The sequence below is a fragment of the Suncus etruscus genome, chromosome X (genome assembly GCF_024139225.1).
Source record: "Suncus etruscus isolate mSunEtr1 chromosome X, mSunEtr1.pri.cur, whole genome shotgun sequence".
In the NCBI taxonomy this organism is placed as follows: Eukaryota; Metazoa; Chordata; class Mammalia; order Eulipotyphla; family Soricidae; genus Suncus; species Suncus etruscus.
Window position 1 is genome coordinate 94,787,214 of NC_064868.1, and position 8,485 is coordinate 94,795,698.

Consider the following 8,485-nt stretch of genomic DNA (forward strand, 5'->3'; position numbering starts at 1 on the left):
GCTTTGTTTTGGGTAAGCAGGGGAAAACCAGGTAATTTTCAGGTAAGTGGGAAGAGAGAGGAATGTTTTAGAGTTTTTGGGGAAAACTAAAAATTGTTTTACTATGAGCTAAGTTTTAAGAAAAAACATGATCTTGGCGCCAAGGTAGCAAAGATCACAGGGAGCTTGGTCAGTGGGAGACTTTTGGCGGGATTTGTACTGTCCTTCTTTGTTAGAAAGAATTACTAAGGTCTGATTTTAAATATTGGTCAAAAATAAAGAGAGAGATAGTTACAGCCACTTTAGAATTATGGCCAAACAATCCACGCAAAGGGTCAACTGATTTTGACTGCTCTAAGCGGGCCTTTTTGGCAAATAATTCTTTTTCAGGAGTGCAACACTTTTAATGTGTGCCCTTCCTGAGTGGGGCGCAACAATATGGGATACCGGGATTTGAACTAATGACCTTTTGCATGAAAGGCAAACGTCTGGGCTGGAGAGATAGCATGGAGCAATTTCTAAGCCTGGAGCCAGGAATAACCCCTGAGCACTGCCGGGTGTGACCCAAAAACCACAAAAAAAAAAAAAAAAAAAAAAAAGAAAAGAAAAGAAAAGAAAAGAAAGGCAAACGCCTTACCTCCATGCTATCTCTCCAGCCCCAGAGAAACCATTTTTTACAATCTGACTTACCTCAGTCTGCAGCTCAGCTTCTCTCCCTTTCCAGTGCTTGGCCAGTATTACCCCAGGTCTGAATTGCTTCCCTATTGGGTTAACTCCTTACCTACCCCCCCCTTCCTAATGACCCACATTAATCACACACATCACATCTCACATCAACCTTCAAACAGTTTTCCTTTGGCTAGGAAAATAGGGCAGGTTGTTGAGATTTTATTTTCCTTCTTCACCCTTTGCACTCCACTCTGAGCACTCAATATTGCCCTGCTGAGCCCTGACCACTGCCCTGCTTAGCACTACACCATAAGTACTGAAATGCCAGGCCAAGTATCACTGTGAGGTGAAATCAAATCCCAAACCTTCCTGTGGCATTCACAGGCACTGTGTGATGTGGCCCCTAGCTATTTCCATGTCGACACTCACATGCCTGTCCCCCTCTTCCCAGCAGCTTCTGGGGCCTCCTGACCAAGCATGGACCACATGTACATGGCATCAAACTTTCCTATAATCAACTCTATCGCATTACTGGGTCCTCCCTACTCAGCATTCATTTTCCACCCCAGGGTGTGATCTGGTGTTGGATTACTTATTCATTCTTCACCCTAGAGAATGGTTCTTGCTAATAAAAAGCCCAGGTCTCAGGAAGGCAGAACATTCTTTGGGGAAGGGGTTTGGGTCACTCCAAGCAGTGCTCAGGTGTGAGCAGTCGTCTGAGCCTGCTCTATGGTTGACTGAGAAGAGGCAATTAATTAGGCAAAAGAAACACTTCACCCACGGAGGAGAATTTTCATTTAGATCAGTCCAGACCCTTATATAAGACTGCTGGTCTGGATGACCATGTTCTCCAGGTTGAAAGATGACATTTTTAACTCTTACAATCAACTCAGAATGAAAAGAGCTTACAGCTGGCCATCCTACCTCAAAGGCTGGTCACTCAGCAGAACAAAAGGTCTGCCACTTTCTCTTCTTGATGACAAAGGAAAGATTTTGCGCCTGGGCTTTCACCTCAGGCCAATGATCAAGGGTCAAGGAAAGAGGAGTAGTATGTTTCTGTCCCATATCTAGCTACACAGACAAAACAAAGAGAGCAACAGGTTCTTTGAACAATTCCTCCAGGCGTCCCTGTATTCTGTACACCACCAAGGCGTCCCTTAGGTTGTGGCCGGCAGCCTTCCTAACACGACTGTTGGCTGATATGTGAGACTCCACACTCAGGAATCAGCACCGGTCACCCACGTCAGAGTCAATCAAGAAAACATAAAGTTAACAAGAGGTTTCAAAGTGAAAATGAGGAAACTTCTCAGGGTATACAATCGCAGTACACACCATGGAACCAACTAAAAAGGCTAAGCTCACAGCAAGCACAACACCCAGAACCTCTTTCACTGTTATCTGCGTTTCCAAGGGTCAGACAGAAACCAAAACAAAAAGGAACCAACATAGAAATCAAATCTCATCAGGGTTCAGCATCACAGAGAAAGAATAAAAAGCATAGAAATATATCTCGGTGTCTTTCCGGCCAGAGTTGTGGATAAGACAGACTCTGTTGGGCCCCTTAAGCTCGGCAGACATTTTGGGGGCTACCCCAGGCTTGCTTCAACCTGGGAACTTTGATCTTCTCTGGCATTCATCCCCTGATGGCTTGCCTCTGCTGAGGTGAGTTTTCCGGGTTGGAGTTGCCCATAAAGCTGAATGCTGGGCCCCTTATTCTCGGCAGACATTTTGCCCCCCCCCTGCTTGCTTCAAACTGGGAACTTTGATCTTCTCCAGCATTAACCCCCTGAGGTCATGCCTTGGGTAAGATGTGTCTTTCTGGCTGGAGTTTTTAATAAGACATACTTTGCTGGGCCCCTTATGCTTGGCAGACATTTTGGGGCCTCCCCCAGCTTGCTTCAACCTGGGAACTTTGATCACCTCCAGCAATAATCCCCTGAGGGCGTGCCTTGGCTGATGTGTGTCTTTCTGGCTGGAGTTGTGTATAGGACAGACTCTGCTGGGCCCCTTAGTCTCAGCAGATATTTTTGGGCCTCCCCCAGCTTGCTTCAACTTGGGATCTTTGATCTTCTCCAGCATTAACCCCCTGAGGGCATGCCTTTGATGAGGTGTGTCTTTCCGACTGGAGTTATGGATAAGACAGACTCTGCTGGGCCTCTTAAGCTCGGCTGGCATTTTTGGGTCTCCCCGCTTGCTTCAACCTGGGAATTTTGATCTTCTCTGGCATTCATCCCCTGATGGCTTTCCTCTGCTGAAGTGAGTGTTTCCATGCCGAGATTTGGATAAAGCTGACTCTGGGCCCCTTAGTCTCGGCAGACATTTTAGGGCCTCCCCCAGCTTTCTTCAACCTGGGAACTTTAATCTTCTCCAGCATTAATCCCCTGAGGGCGTGCCTTGGCTGAGGTTTGTCTTTCCAGCCGGAGTTGTTTATATGACAGACTCTTCTAGGCCCCTTAAGCTCGGCAGGCATTTAGGGGCTTCCCTAGGCTTGCTTCAACCTGGAAACTTTGATATTATCTGGCATTCATCCCTTGACGTCTTGCCTCTGCTGATGTGAGTTTTTCCAGGCCGGTGTTGCCCATAAAGCTGATAGCTGGGCCCCTTAGGCTCGGCAGACATTTGGGGCCTTCCCTAGCTTGCTTCAAACTGGAAACTTTGATCTTCTCTAGCATTAACCCCCTGAGGCGTGCCTTGGCTGAGTTGTGTCTTTCTGACCGGAGTTGGGAATAAGACAGACTCTGCTGGGCCCCTTAAGCTCGGCAGACATTTTCGGACTTCCCTGGGCTTGCTTCAACCTGGGAACTTTGATCTTCTTCAGCATTAAACCCTGTGGGCATGCCTTGGCCGAGGTGTGTCTTTCCGGCCGTAGTTTTGGATAAGACAGACTCTGTTGGGCCTCTTAAGGTCGGCAGGCATTTTGCAGCTTTCCCGGTCTTTTTTCAACCTGGGAACATTGATCTTCTCTGGCATTAATCCCCTGAGGGCATGTTTCGGCTGAGTTGTGTCTTTCTGGGCCGGAGTTGCCAATACAGCTGACTGCTGGGCCCCTTAAGCTTGACAGACATTTTGGGGCTTTCCCCAGCTTGCTTCAAACTGGGAACTTTGATCTTCTCTGGCATTCATCCCCTGACGGCTTGCCTCAGCTGAGTTGAGTCTTTCCCGCTCAAAGTTGCCGATAACGCTGACTCCTTGACCCCGTAGTCTTGGCAGACATTTTGGGGCTTCTTCCAGCTTGCTTCAGCCTGGGAACTTTGATATTCCTCGGCTTTAATCCCCTGAGTGCGTGCCTTGTCTGAGGTGTGTCTTTCCAGGCCGGACTTCCAGATAAGACAGTCTCTGCTGGGCCCCTTAAGCTCGGCAGACATTATGGGCTTCCCTCAGCTTGCCTCAACCTGCGAAGTTTGATCTTCTCAGGAATTCATCCTCTGACATCTAGCCTCAGCTTAGGTGAGACATTCTGGGCCGGAGTTGCGGATAATGCTGACTGCTGGTTCCCTTATGCTCGGCAGATATTTTGGGGCTTCCCCCAGCTTGCTTCAACCTGGGAACTTTGATCTTCTCTGGCATTCATCACCTGAGGGTGTGCCTCGGCTGAGGTTTGTCTTTCCGGGCTGGATTTGTGGATAAGAGAGGCCTTCTTAACCAGGCCTGGGGGGTGCGGGACTTGGGTAACCCCAGCACCCCTCTACCACCTTGCTCCAGATCTCCAGGGCTTCCCCGGGCCACGTGCCTGGGCAAGCCGGTGAGTTGGGCCCCTTGGTGGAGCTTGAAGGTACCCTAAGCTTTCCCCCATTATCCATTCAGCTCCTTAGGGAGGGTCTGGGTGGGGCTCTGAACTTCTGACCTCCCAGCTTCTCAAAGTCACTGGTAATCTACTTCCAGTCTATATTTTCAAAATCGCCTGGGGGCAGCCCCTGCATGCACAAGAAATATTAATCATTGAATTATGTTTTTATGTATGCAGAATGTCCATTTTGTACGCTGCCCTTTTGCATACCCCTTCAAAAGATCATATTTCTCTTTAACTTCCTTAACTCCTATCATCTTTACTCCTCATTTACCCTTTCTAACTTAAGTACTGTAGAGTTCTAAGTCACAGACCAAAGTGGTGCCCTGGAGTTAACACCCACCCAACTATTTCAAAAGGCATAAGAAGGACACTTATATCTTTTCAACATTTTATGGTTTTTTTTTTGACGGCTATAACTTTTGCTGAATATTTTCTTATACAGTGACTATCCCCCCCATTTTTTTTATCTTCTCTTTGTGAACTGCTCAATATGGAATTTGGTGTGAAAGAATCCCTCAGTTTAATGCTTATGTTTGAACCAAGTCATGGGTATTGTTGGAAATGTTCTTACGCCCCCATATACTCTGATAGCACCACGTGGCTTTATTTCTTGTTTGTTTAGGCACACTAAAATTGGAAAATACTATACATACCAATAAGTTCTTATCTAATAGAGATGGGAACACACAAATCTTGTAGTGCAATGGGACCTTACACCCTGAACATTGACTTAAAGACCTGGCACAGGCCTCAGAAGAATGGGCATTCTCCATTCACCCCTGATCTAGAGAATACATCTACAAAACATCGAAGGTTGTATATAACATCACCTGGAGGCATTCCTCTACTAGGGAAGACCCTACAGCTGCTCTGACATTGATCTACTCAAAAGAGACTTCCCTTAACACTGAGAAGACTTAACAAGAACAATGACCTGCTTACTGGACAGGGCTTGCTGTATTGCCCCTTAATTGTGAGGTTTGTCTATAACATCACCTGGAAGCAATCCTCTACCACAGAAGACCCTACCACTGCTCAGACATCGACCTGCTCAAAAGAGACTTCCCTTAACACTGAGAAGACTTAACAACAACTACCTGCTTACAGGACAGGGCTTCCTGCATTGCCCTTTAATGGTGAGGTGAAACGAGAAGACGCTCCACATCATGACATCAATGTAGGATATGCAGATTCCAGAATCTTTAATACAGAAACATGATACCAACAACAGAGACTGTGTGAAAAGTGTTTTGGCACTACGGACAATGTCTTGGATTGGACAATAACTTGCCTGAAGCCTAGAGTTGGTCTTATGCCAGGAAACTTCAGGGGTAGGATCTCTTTGTATTTAGGCCAAGGTTATTCCTTTCCATGCCTCTCATATTTTGGTGGGCCTATGCAAACAACGATTGCCACTCTAACACCGTTTTTACTGTGCTCCTTTGACTCTAATCCTTAAAAAAAAACCACTTAAAATTTGAGGTTGGGCCGGGAAGGTGGCGCTGGAGATAAGGTGTCTGCCTTGTAAGCGCTACCAAGGAACGGACCGCGGTTCGATCCCCCGGTGTCCCATATGGTCCCCCCAAGCCAGGGGCGATTTCTGAGCACATAGCCAGGAGTAACCCCTGAGCGTCAAACGGGTGTGGCCCAAAAACCAAAAAAAAAAAAAAAATTTGAGGTTAACTTAAGCTAATATGCATGTACATGGAAATGTAAAATATACTATGCCTCTAATGTTTAAGGATTTACGTAAGTGTTATGGCTTTAGATTGCCTTGTGTGCTGTTAAGAAATATTATAATTTGTTACAATCTGGGGAATTGAGCGACAAAGTAATTGTACATGGATTCTGTTTTATTTATCTTAATGTTCTTTGGCTGAAAGTTCAAAGTTAAGATATCAGCAAGGGGACTTCTGCTGAGAATTATGTTATGGGTGATTGTCCTTCCACTGTAACTTTACCTTGTTCTCTTTCTTTGCATCTTTTGTTCTCATAATTCAAAATAAAAATATTAAAAAAGAGAGAGACTCTGCTTGGCCCTTAAGCTCGGCAGACAATTTGGGGCTTCCCCTGGCTTGCTTCAACCTGGAAACTTTGATCTTCTCTGGTATTCATCCCCTGTCAGCTTGTCTCGGCTGAGGTGAGACTTTCCAGGCCAGAGATGTGGAGAAAGCTGACTGCTGGGACACTTAGGATTGGCAGACATTTTGGGGCTTCCCCCAGCTTGCTTCAACCTGGGAAGTTTGATCTTCTCTGGCATTCATCCCCTGACGACTTGCCTCGGCTGAGGTGAGTCTTTCCAGGCCAGAGTTGCAGATAAAGCTGACTGCTGGGCCCCTTAGTCTCAACAGACATTTTGGGGCTTCCCCTAGCTTGCTTCAACCTGGGAACTTTGATCTTCTTCGTCATTAATCCCCTGAGGGCATGTCTCGTCTGTGGTGTTTCTTTCTGGGCAGGGGTTGTGGGTAAGACAGACTCTGCTGGGCCCCTTAAGCTCGGCAGACATTTTGGGGCTTCCCCTCGCTTGCTTCAACCTGCGAGCTTTGATATTCTCCGGCATTCATCCCCTGACAACTGCCTCAGCTGAGGTGATATTTTCCGGGCCGGAGTTGTGGATAATGCTGACTGCTGGGTCCCTTAGGCTCGGGAGACATTTTGGGGCTTCTTCCAGCTTGCTTCAACCTGGGAACTTTGATCTTCTCCAGCATTAGTCCCCTGAGGACGTGCCTTGGCTGAGGTGTGTCTTTTCGGGCCAGAGTTGCAGATAAGTGTGTGTCTTTCCGGGCTGGATTTGAGGGAAAAGCTGACTACTGGGCACCTTAAGCTCCGCAGACATTTTGGGGCTTCCCCCGGCTTGATTCAACTTGGGAACTTTTATCGTCTCTGGCATTCATCCCCTGAGGGTGTCCCTTGGCTTAGGTGTGTCTTTCCTGGCCAGAGTTATGGATAAGACAGACTCTGCTATGCCCCTTAAGCTCGGCAGACATTTGTGGCTTCCCCCAGCTTGCTTCAATCTGGGAACTTTGATCCTCTCAGGCATTAATCCCCTGAGGGCGTGTCTCGGCTGAGTTTTGTCTTTCCAGGCCGGAGTTGCGGATAAAGCTGACTGGCTGAGTTTTGTCTTTCCAGGCCGGAGTTGCGGATAAAGCTGACTGCTGGGCCCCTTAAGCTCGATAGACATTTTGTAGCTTTCTCCTGCTTGCTTCAACCTGGGAACTTTGATCTTAACTGGCATTAATCACCTGAGGGTGTGCATCAGCTGAGGTGTGTCTTTCCAGGTCAGAGTTGTGGATAAGACAGACTCTGCTGGGCCTGTTAAGGTCGGCAGACATTTTGGGGCTTCCCCCTGGTTGCTTCAACCTGGAAACTTTGATCTTTTCTGGCATTCATCTCCTGACGGCTTGCCTCTGCTGAGGTGAGTCTTTCCGGGTTCAAGTTTCGAATAAAGCTCACTGCTGGGCCCCTTAGTCTCAGCAGACATTTTGGGGTTTCCCCTAGCTTGCTTAAACCTGGGAACTTTGATTTTCTCTGGCATTCTTCCTGTGACTGATTGCCTTGCCTGAGGTGAGTCTTTCTGGGTCGAATTTGCGGATAACGCTGACTGCTGGGCCCCTTAGGCTCAGCACACATTCTGGGGCTTTCCCCGGCTTGCTTCAACCTGGATACTTTGATCTCCTCTGGCATTCATCCTCTGATGGATTGCCTTGGCTGAAGTGAGTCTTTCCGGGCCGGATTTGTGGATACAGCTGACTGCTGCACCCCTTAGGCTCGGCAGACATTTTGGGGCTTCCCCCAGCTTGCTTCCAACCTGGGAACTTTGATCATCTCTGTCATTCATCCCCTGACGGCTTGCCTCAGCTGAGGTGAGTCTTTCCTTTCCAGCGTTGTGGATAAAGCTGACTGCAGGGCCCCTTAGGCTCGGCAGACATTTTGGGGCCTCCTCCAGCCTGCTTCAACCTGGGAACTTTGATCTTCTCTGGCATTCATCCCCTGAGAGCGTGCCTCGTGAGTGTGTCTTTCCGGGCCAGAGTTGTGGATAAGACAGAC